Source organism: Mobula hypostoma, chromosome 11 (assembly GCF_963921235.1).
Source record: "Mobula hypostoma chromosome 11, sMobHyp1.1, whole genome shotgun sequence".
Lineage (NCBI taxonomy): Eukaryota > Metazoa > Chordata > Chondrichthyes > Myliobatiformes > Myliobatidae > Mobula > Mobula hypostoma.
Window position 1 is genome coordinate 92,579,742 of NC_086107.1, and position 12,107 is coordinate 92,591,848.

General features: G+C 54.7%; 1 protein-coding gene across 1 annotated transcript in view; it reads left to right on the top strand.

The window, feature by feature from the left end:
• Window positions 1-12,107, top strand: part of syt3 (synaptotagmin III) — a 146,292-nt gene that overhangs the window by 668 nt on the left and 133,517 nt on the right. The window lies entirely within an intron of this gene.

The window sequence follows — 12,107 nt, forward strand, 5'->3', positions numbered from 1 at the left end:
ATTTACCTCTTGTTTCCCCAATTAGCTCCCTTCCCATTCCCTCCTACCCTCTCTACAGCATTTGCCTCATTACTGTACACACTCCAACCTCTCCATCACTCCCCCTGTCTCGACCCCCTCTCCTGCTCCTCTGTGCCTTGCACTCTCCTTCATTCAGACCTCCACTATCCCTACATTCGACCCAACATCGTCCCCTGAACTACTCCTTCATAATTCCCCTTCTCCTCCCACTGTCATACCCCTCCCCTCAGCAGATACTACACCTCCCCAACACACTTTCCCCTGTTTTTTCTCCCTCCATCTCCCCTTTCTCACTGATCCACTCTCTTCATTTTCTCCATGCCTGTACAATCTCTCCTTTCTCCCTTTGTGCATAGAATCTCACCCCCTTCCCCGTGTATGTACATTCTCTCCCCTTCCCTTTGTGTGTACAATCTCCCCCTCCCTTTGTGTGTACAATCTCTCCTCTCTCCCCTTGTACGAACAATCTCTCCCCTCTCCCTTTATGTGTACAATCTCTCCTCTCTCCCCTTGTATGTACAATCTGCCCTTTCCCCTTGTGTGTACAATCTCTCCCCTCTCCCTTTGTGTGTACAATCTCTCCCTTTTGTGCACAATCTGCCCTTTCCCTTTGTGTGTACAATCTCCCCTCTCCCCTTGTGTGTACAATCTTCCCTGTCCCTGTGTGTACAATTTCCCCTCTCCCCTTGTGTGTACAATCTCTCCCCTCTCTCCTTCGTGTGCACAATCTCTCCCGATGTGTGTACGATCTCTCCCCATGTGTACAATCTCTCACCTTGTGTGTACAATCTCTCCCCTTGTTTGTACAATCTCTCCTCTCTCCCGATGTGTGTACAATCTCTCCCCTTGTGTGTATGCTCCCCATTCCCTTGTGCATACACTCACGCCCCTTTCTCCGTGTGCATACATTCTCTCCCATCACCCCTTGTGCCTACACACTCCTCTCTCCCCTCTTGCGTACAGTCTCCCCACTATAAAGTTCTAATTCAACGTGAATGTTATTATCAGAGTACATATATGACACCGCGTACAACACTGAGATTGTTTTTTATGGCATACTCAGCAAATCTATGGAATAGTAACTAAAACAGGATCAATGAAAAAGCAAGAGCATAGAAGACAACAAACTGCAAGTACAAGTATAAATAAATAGCAATAAATAATGAATATGAAATAACAAGATAAAGAGTCCTTAAAGTGAGATCATTGGCGTGGGAACATCTCAATAGATTAGTGTAGTTACCCTCCTTTCTTCAAGAGCCTGATGGTAGAGGTGTAGCAACTGTTCTTGAACCTGGTGATGCGAGATTTGGGGCTCTTATATCTTCTACCTGATGGCAACAGCGAGAAAAGAGCACGGCTTGGGGCAATAGCTTTGCTGATGGTGGAAGCTGCTTCCCTCTGACAGTGCTTCAAGTAGATGTGCTGAATGGTTGGGAGGGCTTAACCCATAATGAACTGGATGTTAACTCTCTCCTTGAGTGAACGCACTCTGCTCTCCCCTTGAGTCTACACACTCCCCTCTCTCATTTAGTGTACACACTACCCTCTCTCCTTCAGTGTACACACTCCCCTCTCTCATTTAGTGTACACACTCCCCTCTCCCCTTGAGTCTGCACACTCCCCTCTCTCATTTAGTGTACACACTCCCCTCTCCCCTTGAGTCTGCACACTCCCCTCTCTCATTTAGTGTACACACTACCCTTTCCCCTTCAGTGTACACACTCCCCTCTCTCATTTAGTGTACACACTCCCCTCTCCCCTTGAGTCTGCACACTCCCCTCTCTCATTTAGTGTACACACTACCCTCTCCCCTTCAGTGTACACACTCCCCTCTCTCATTTAGTGTACACACTCCCCTCTCCCCTTGAGTCTGCACACTCCCCTCTCTCATTTAGTGTACACACTACCCTCTCCCCTTCAGTGTACACACTCGCCTCTCCCCTTGAGTATACACAGTCCCCTATCCCCTTGAGTGTACACACTCCCCACTCCCCTTCAGTGTACACAGTACCCTCTCCCTTGTATGTACACAGACCCCACGCCCCTTGAGTGTTCATACTCCCCACTTCCCTTAAGTGTACACACTCCCCTCTACCCTTGAGTGTACACATTACCCTCTCCACTTTAGTGTACGCACTCCCCCCGCCGTTAAGTGTACACACTCCCCTCTCCCCTTGAGTGTACACACTCCCCCTCCCTTTGAGTGTACACACACCCCTCTCCCCTTGAGTTTACACACTTCCCTCTTCGCATGAGTGTACACAGTCCCCTTTCCCCTTGAGTGTACACATTTCCCACTCCCCTTGAGTGTACACACACACCCATCCCTTTGAGTGTTCACACTCTCCTCTCCCCTTGCGTGTACACGCTCCCCTCTCGCCTTGAGTGTACACACTTCCCTCTCCCCATGAGTGTACACAGCCCCCTCTGACCTTGAGTGTAGACATTCCCCACTCTCCTTGAGTGTACACCATACCCTCTCCCTTGAGTGTACACACTCCCCCCTCCCCATGAGTGTACACATTCCCCACTCCCCTTCAGTGTACACAGTACCTTCTCCCTTGAGTGTTCATAGTCCCCTCTCTCCTTGAGTGTACACTCGCCTCTCCACTTGAGGATTCACAGTCCTCTCTCCCCTTGAGTGTGCACAATCCCCTCTTCCCTTTAGTGTACACACTCCCCCCTCAGTTTGAATGTACACACTCACCCTCCCCTTGAGTGTACACACTCCCCACTCTCCTTGTGTACACACTCCTCTCTCTCCCTGAGGGTACACAGTCCCCTCTTCCCTTGACTGTACACACTCCCCTCTCTCCTTGAGTGTACAAACTCCCCCCTGCCTTTGAGTGTACACACTCCCCTCTCTCCTTGAGTGTACACACTCCCCCCTCCGTTTGAATGTACACACTCACCCTCCCCTTGAGTGCACACACTCCCCACTCTCCTTGTGTACACACTCCTCTCTCTCCCTGAGGGTACACAGTCCCCTCTTCCCTTGACTGTACACACTCCCCTCTCTCCTTGAGTGTACAAACTCCCCCCTGCCTTTGAGTGTACACACTCCCCTCTCTCCTTGAGTGAACACACTCCCATCCCTTTGAGTGTACACAGCCCCTCTCCCCTTGAGTGTACACACTCCCCCTCCCCTTGAGTGTACACACTTCCCCCTCCACATGAGTGTAGACAGCACTTCTCCCCTTGAGTACGCAGTCCCCTCTTCCCTTGACTCTACTCAGTCCCCTCAGCCTTTGAGTGTACGCAGACCCCTCCAATTGAGTTTACACACTCACCTCTATCCTTGAGTGTACACAATCCCCTCCAGTTGAGTGTACAAACTCCCCTCTCCCCTTTAGTGTACGCACTCCCCTCTCCCCTTGAGTGTACACACACCCATCTCCCCTTTAGTGTACACACTCCCCTCTCTCCGACTGTACACAGTCCCCTCCAATTGAGTATACACACTCCCCTTTCTCCCTGAGTGTACACAGTACCCTCTCTCCTTGAGTGTAAACATTCCTCACTCCCCTTGAGTGTACACTGTACCCTGTCCCTTGAGTGTACACACTCCCCTCTCCTTCAGTGTACACACTCCCCTCTCCCCTTGAGTGTACACACTCCCCTCTGCCCTCGAGTGTACAGACTCTCCCTCCCTTTGAGTGTACACATTCCGCACTCCCTTTGAGTGTACACACTCCCCCCTCCCCTTGAGTGTACACACTCCCCTCTCTCCTTGAGTGTACATGTCCCCCTCTTCCCTTGACTGTACACACTCCCCTCTCCCCTTGAGTGTACACACTCCCTTCTCATTGAGTGTACACACTCCCCTCTCCCCTTGTGTACACAGTCCCCTCACTGTATGAGTGTACACACTCCTCTCTCCCATTGAGTGTATACACTCCCCTCTCCCCTTGAGTGTATACACTCCCCCTCACCTTGAGTGTACACACTCACCTCTCCCCTTGAGTGTACACAGTGTCCGCTCACCTTGAGTGTACACAGTGCCCTCTCACCTTGAGTGTACACACTCCCCTCTCCCCTTGAGTGTACATATCCCCCTCTTCCCTTGACTGTACACACTCCCCTCTCCCCTTGAGTGTACACACTCCCCTCTCCCCTTGAGTGTACTCACAACCCTGTCGCCTTGAGTGTACACACTCTCCCGTTCACTTGAGTGTTGACAGTCCCCTCCTCCCTTGAAAATACACACACCCCTCTCCCCTTTAGTGTACACACTCCCCTCTCTCCCTGATTGTACACAGTCCCCTCCACTTGACTATACACACTCCCCTATCTCCCTGAGTGTACACAGTACCCTCTCTCCTTGAGTGTACAAACTCACCTCTCCCCTTAACTGTACACATTCCCCTCTCGCCTTGAGTGTACAAACTCCCCCCTCCCCTTGAGTGTACACACACCCCTCTCCCCTTGAGTGTACACACTCCCCTCTCTCCCTGACTGTACACAGTCCCCTCCACTTGACTATACACACTCCCCTTTCTCCCTGAGTGTACACAGTACCCTCTCTCCTTGAGTGTACAAACTCACCTCTCCCCTTAACTGTACACATTCCCCTCTCGCCTTGAGTGTACAAAATCCCCCCTCCCCTTGAGTGTACACACACCCCTCTCCCCTTGAGTGTACACACTCCCCTCTCTCCCTGACTGTACACAGTCCCCTCCACTTGACTATACACACTCCTTTTTCTCCCTGAATGTACACAGTACCCTCTCTCCTTGAGTGTACACACTCCCCTCTCCTCTTGAGTGTACACACTCCCCTCTCTGCATGAGTGTACACACTCCCTTCTCATTGAGCATACACACTCACCCCTCCCCTTAACTGTACACACTCCTCTCTCGCCTTGAGTGTACACACTCCCCCCTCCCCTTGAGTGTACACACACCCCTCTCCCCTTGAGTGTACACACTCCCCTCTCTCCCTGACTGTACACAGTCCCCTCTCCCTTTGAGTGTGCACATTCCCCACTCCCCTTCGTTGTACACAGTACCTTCTCCCTTGAGTGTACACAGTCCCTCTCTCCTTGAGTGTTCACATTTCCCTCTTCCCTTGACTGTACACACCCATTCTGTCCTTGAGTGTACACAGTCGCCCCTCCCCTTCAGTGTACACACTCCCCCTCCCCTTGAGGGTACACACTCTCCTCTCCCTTTGAGTGTACACACTCCCCTCTCCCATTGAGTGTACACACTCCCGTCTCCCTTGAATGTACACAGTCCCCCCTCCCTTTGATTGGTCACACTCCTCCCTCCCCTTGAGTGTACATACTCCCCTCTCTCCATGAGTGTTCACTGTCCCCTCAACCCCTTGACTGTACACACTCCCCTCTCCCTTTGAGTGTACACACTCCCCTCTCCCTTTGAGTGTACACACTCCACTCTCCCCTTGAGTGTACACACTCCCTGTACCCTTGAGTGTACACATTCCCCTCTCCCCTTGAGTGTACACACCCCCCCTTGAGTGTATATAGTCCCCTCGCCCCTTGATTGTTCACACTCCCTTCTCTCCTTGAGTGTACACACTCCCCTCTCTCCTTGAGTGTGCACACTCCCCTTTCCCTTTGAGTGTACACACACCCCCCTCCCCTTGAGTGTACACAGTCCCATCTCTCCCTTGAGTGTACACACACCCCTCTCCCCTTGAGTGTACACGGTCCCCTCTCCCCCTGAGTGAACACACTCCTCTCTTCCCTTGAGTGTATATAGTCCCTTCGCCCCTTGATTGTTCACACTCCCTTCTCTCCTTGAGTGTACACACTCCCCTCTTCCCTTGACTGTACACACTTCCCTCTCTCCTTGAGTGTACACACTCCCCTCTCCCTTTGAGTGTACACTCGCCTCTCCCATTGAGTTTACACACTCCCCTCTCCCCATGAGTGTACACACTCCCCGCTCCTGTTGAGTGCACACAGTCCCCTCTCCCCTTGAGTATATACACTCCCCTTTCTCCTTGAGCATACACACTCCCCTCTCCCATTCAGTGTTCGCACTCGCCTCCCCCCTTGAATGCACACACTCCCTTGTCCCCTTGAGTGTACACACTACACCCTCCCATTTAGTGTAAACACTCAGCTCTCTCCTTGAGTGTTCACATTCCCCTCTTCCCTTGAGTGAACACACACGCCTCTCCCTTGAATGTACACAGTCCCTCCTCCCTTTGATTGTACACAGTCCTCTCTCCCCTTGAGTGTACACACTCCCCTCTCCTTGAGTGTACACACTCCCCTCTCCCCTTGATAGGTCACACTGCCCCCTCTTCTTGAGTGTACATACTCCCCTCTCCCCATGAATGTACACGCTCCCCTTTCCCCTTGAGTGTACACATTACCCACTCCCCTTCAGTGTACACAGTACCCTCTCCCTTGTCTGTACACAGACCCCTTGCCCCTTGAATGTTCACACTCCCCACTTCCCTTGACTGTACACAATCTGCTCTCCCTTTGAGTGTACATACTCCCCCTGCCTTTGAGTGTACACACTCCACTCTCCGCATGAATGTACACGGTCCCCTCTTCCATTGACTGTACACAGTTCTCTCTCTCCTTGAGTGTACTCACACCCCTCTCCCCTTGAATGAACACATGTCCAACCCACTTGAGAGTGCACTGTCCACTTTCCCCTTGAGTGTAAACACTCCCCAACCCGTTGAGAGTACACACTCCACTCTCCCCTTGAGTGAACAGTCCTCCCTCTCTCTGTGAGTGTACTCACACACCTCTCCCCTTGAGTAAACACACACACAACCTGCTTGAGTGTACATACTCCCCTCTACCCTTGAGTGTACACACTTCCCCCTCCATTTAAGTGTACACACTCTCCTCTCCCTTGAGTGTACACTTCCCTCTCCATTTGAGTTTACACACTCCCCTCTCTCTTGAGTGTTCAGACTCCCCTCCCCAGAGTATACGCACTCCCCTCTCCCCTTCAGTGTATTCTTGCCTTGCTTGTACACTCTTCCCACTCACCGTATGTGTACGCTCCCTCCTCTCTCTCCGTGTGTGTACACTCCCTCCTCTCTCTCCGTGTGCATACAATCCCTCCTCTCTCTCCGTGCGTGTACACTCCCTCAACTCTCTCCGTGTGTGTACACTCCCTCCTCTCCCTCCGTGTGTGTACACTCCCCCCTCTCTCTCCGTGTGTGTACACTCCCTCCTCTCTCTCCGTGCGTGTACACTCCCTCCTCTCTCTCCGTGAGTGTACACTCCCTCCTCTCTCTCCATGCGTGTACACACTCTCCTCTCTCTCCGTGTGTGTAAACTCCCTCCTCTCTCTCCGTGTGCATACACTCCCTCCTCTCTCTCCGTGCGTGCACACTCCCTCCACTCTCTCAGTGCGTGTACACACCCTCCTCCCTCTCCATGTGTGTACACTCCCTCCTCTCTCTCCGTGTGTGTACACTCCCTCCTCTCTCTCCGTGTGTGAACACACCCTCCTCTCTCTCCGTGTATGTACACTCTGTCCTCTCTCTCCGTGTGTATACACTGCCTCCTCTCTGTCCGTGTGTGTACACTACCTCCTCTCTCTCCATGTGTGTACACTCCGTCCTCTCTCTCCGTGTGTGAGTACACTCTCTCCTCTCTCTCCGTGTTTGTACACATCCTCCGCTCCCTCCATGTGTGTACACTCCCTCCTCTCTCTCCATGTGTGTACACTCCCTCCTCTCTCTCCATGTGTGTACACACCCTCCTCTTCCTCCGTGTGTGTACACACCCTCCTCTCGCTCCGTGTGTGTACACTCCCTCCTCTCTCTTCGTGTGTGTACCCTCCCTCCTCTCTCTCCGTGTGTGTACTCTCCCTCCTCTCTCTCCGTGTGTGTACACACCCTCCTCTTCCTCCGTGCGTGTACACTCCCTCCTCTCTCTCCGTGTGTGTACACACTCTCCTCTCTCTCCGTGTGTGTACACTCCCTCCTCTCTCTCCGTGCGTGCACACTCCCTCCACTCTCTCAGTGCGTGTACACAACCTCCTCCCTCTCCGTGTGTGTACACTCCCTCCTCTCTCCACGTACGTATGCTCCCTCCTCTTCCTCCGTGCGTGTACACTCCCTCCTCTCTCTCCGTGTGTGTACACTCCCTCCTCTCTCCCCGTGTGTGAACACACCCTCCTCTCTCTCCGTGTGTGAACACTCCCTCCTCTCTCTCCGTGTGTATACACTGCCTCCTCTCTGTCCGTGTGTGTACACTCCCTCCTCTCTCTCCATGCGTGTACACTCCCTCCTCTCTCTCCGTGTGTGTACACTCCTTCCTCTCTCTCCGTGTGTGTACACTCCGTCCTCTCTCTCCGTGTGTACACTCCCTCCTCTCTCTCCGTGCGTGTACACTGCCTCCTCTCTCTCCGTGTGTGTACACACCCTCCTCTCCCTCCATGTGTGTACACTCCCTCCTCTCTCTCCATGTGTGTACACTCCCTCCTCTCTCCACGTACGTATGCTCCCTCCTCTTCCTCCGTGCGTGTACACTCCCTCCTCTCTCTCCGTGTGTGTACACTCCCTCCTCTCTCCCCGTGTGTGAACACTCCCTCCTCTCTCTCCGTGTGTGAACACTCCCTCCTCTCTCTCCGTGTGTATACACTGCCTCCTCTCTGTCCGTGTGTGTACACTCCCTCCTCTCTCTCCATGCGTGTACACTCCCTCCTCTCTCTCCGTGTGTGTACACTCCTTCCTCTCTCTCCGTGTGTTTACACTCCCTCCTCTCTCTCCGTGTGTGTACACTCCCTCCTCTCTCTCCGTGTGTGTACACCCCCTCCTCTCTCTCCGTGTGTGAACACTCCCTCCTCTCCCTCCGTGTGTGTACACTCCCTCCGCTCTCCCCATGTGTGTACTCTCCCTCCGCTCCCTCCGTGCGTGTACACTCCCTCCTCTCTCTCCGTGTGTGTACACTCCCTCCTCTCTCTCCGTGTGTGTACACCCCCTCCTCTCTCTCCGTGTGTGAACACTCCCTCCTCTCCCTCCGTGTGTGTACACTCCCTCCGCTCTCCCCATGTGTGTACTCTCCCTCCGCTCCCTCCGTGCGTGTACACTCCCTCCTCTCTCTCCGTGTGTGTACGCTCCCTCCTCTCCCTCCGTGTGTGTACACTCCCTCCTCTCTCTCTCTGTGTGTACGCTCCCTCTTCTCCCTCCGTGTGTGTACACTCCCTCCGCTCTCTCCGTGTGTGTACACTTCCTCCTCTCTCTCCGTGTGTGTACACTCCCTCCTCTCCCTCCATGTGTGTACATGCCCTCCACTCTCTCCGTGTGTTTACACACCCTCCTCTCCCTCCGTGTGTGTACACTCCCTCCTCTCTCTCCGTGTGTGTACTCTCCCTCCTCTCTCTCCGTGTGTGTACACACCCTCCTCTTCCTCCGTGTGTGTACACACCATCCTCTCTCTCCGTGTGTGTGTACACTCCCTCCTCTCCCTCCATGTGTGTACGCTCCGTCCACTCCCTCCGTGTGTGTACGCTCCCTCCTCTCTCTCCGTGTGTGTGTACACTCCCTCCTCTCTCTCCGTGCGTGTACACTCCCTCCTCTCTCTCCATGTGTGTACACGCCCTCCTCTCCCTCCTTGTGTGTACACTCCCTCCTCTCTCTCCGTGTGTGTACGCTCCCTCCACTCCCTCCGTGTGTGTACGCTCCCTCCACTCCCTCCGTGCGTGTACACTCCGTCCCCTCTCTCCGTGCGTGTACACTCCCTCCTCTCACTCCATGTATGTACACTCCCTCCTCTGTGTGTGTGCGTACACTCCCTCCTCTCTCTCCGTGTTTGTACACACCCTCCGCTCCCTCCGTGTGTGTACACTCCCTCCTCTCTCTCCGTGTGTGTACTCTCCCTCCTCTCTCTCCGTGTGTGTACACTCCCTCCTCTCCCTCCGTGTGTGTACACTCCCTCCGCTCTCTCCGTGTGTGTACGCTCCCTCCTCTCCCTCCGTGTGTGTACACTCCCTCCGCTCTCTCCGTGTGTGTACGCTCCCTCCGCTCCCTCCGTGCGTGTACACTCCGTCCTCTCTCTCCGTGTGTGTACACTCCCTCCTCTCTCTCTCTGTGTACGCTCCCTCCTCTCCCTCCGTGTGTGTACGCTCCCTCCTCTCTCTCCGTGTGTGTACGCTCCCTCCTCTCTCTCCGTGTGTGTACACTCCCTCCTCTCTCTCCGTGTGTGTACGCTCCCTCCTCTCCCTCCGAGTGTGTACACTCCCTCCGCTCTCTCCATGTGTGTACTCTCCCTCCGCTCCCTCCGTGTGTGTACACTCCCTCCGCTCTCTCCGCGTGTGTACACTCCCTCTTCTCCCTCCGTGTGTGTACACTCCCTCCTCTCCCTCCGTGTGTGTACACTCCCTCCGCTTTCTCCGTGTGTGTACGCTCCCTCCTCTCCCTCCGTGTGTGTACTCTCCCTCCTCTCTCTCCGTGTGTGTACACTCCCTCCTCTCCTTCCGTGTGTGTACACTCCCTCCGCTCTCTCCGTGTGTGTACACTCCCTCCTCTCTGTGTGTGTACACTCCCTCCTCTCTCTCCGTGTGTGTACACTCCCTCCTCTCTCTCCGTGTGTGTACGCTCCCTCCTCTCTCTCTCTGTGTACGCTCCCACCTCTCTCTCCGTGTGTGTACGCTCCCTCCTCTCTCTCCGTGTGTGTACGCTCCCTCCTCTCTCTCCGTGTGTGTACACTCCCTCCTCTCTCTCTCTCTGTGTACGCTCCCTCCTCTCCCTCCGTGTGTGTACACTCCATCCGCTCTCTCCGTGTGTGTACTCTCCCTCCGCTCCCTCCGTGTGTGTACACTCCCTCCGCTCTCTCCGTGTGTGTACACTGCCTCCTCTCCCTCCGTGTGTGTACACTCCCTCCGCTCTCTCCGTGTGTGTACACTCCCTCCTCTCCCTCCGTGTGTGTACACTCCCTCCGCTCTCTCCGTGTGTGTACGCTCCCTCCTCTCCCTCCGTGTGTGTACTCTCCTTCCTCTCTCTCCGTGTGTGTACACTCCCTCCGCTCTCTCCATGTGTGTACACTCCCTCCTCTCAGTGTGTGTACACTCCCTCCTCTCTCTCCGTGTGTGTAGGCTCCCTGCTCTCTCTCTCTCTGTACGCTCCCTCCTCTCTCTCCGTGTGTGTACGCTCCCTCCTCTCTCTCCGTGTGTGTACACTCCCTCCTCTCTCTCCGTGTGTGTACGCTCCCTCCTCTCCCTCCGTGTGTGTACACTCCCTCCGCTCTCTCCGTGTGTGTACTCTCCCTCCGCTCCCTCCGTGTGTGTACACACCCTCCTCTTCCTCCGTGTGTGTACACACCATCCTCTCTCTCCGTGTGTGTGTACACTCCCTCCTCTCCCTCCATGTGTGTACGCTCCGTCCACTCCCTCCGTGTGTGTACGCTCCCTCCTCTCTCTCCGTGTGTGTGTACACTCCCTCCTCTCTCTCCATGCGTGTACACTCCCTCCTCTCTCTCCATGTGTGTACATGCCCTCCTCTCCCTCCTTGTGTGTACACTCCCTCCTCTCTCTCCGTGTGTGTACGCTCCCTCCACTCCCTCCGTGTGTGTACGCTCCCTCCACTCCCTCCGTGCGTGTACACTCCGTCCTCTCTCTCTGTGCGTGTACACTCCCTCCTCTCACTCCATGTATGTACACTCCCTCCTCTGTGTGTGTGCGTACACTCCCTCCTCTCTCTCCGTGTTTGTACACACCCTCCGCTCCCTCCGTGTGTGTACACTCCCTCCTCTCTCTCCGTGTGTGTACTCTCCCTCCTCTCTCTCCGTGTGTGTACACTCCCTCCTCTCCCTCCGTGTGTGTACACTCCCTCCGCTCTCTCCGTGTGTGTACGCTCCCTCCTCTCCCTCCGTGTGTGTACACTCCCTCCGCTCTCTCCGTGTGTGTACGCTCCCTCCGCTCCCTCCGTGCATGTACACTCCGTCCTCTCTCTCCGTGTGTGTACACTCCCTCCTCTCTCTCTCTGTGTACGCTCCCTCCTCTCCCTCCGTGTGTGTACGCTCCCTCCTCTCTCTCCGTGTGTGTACGCTCCCTCCTCTCTCTCCGTGTGTGTACACTCCCTCCTCTCTCTCCGTGTGTGTACGCTCCCTCCTCTCTCTCCGTGTGTGTACACTCCCTCCG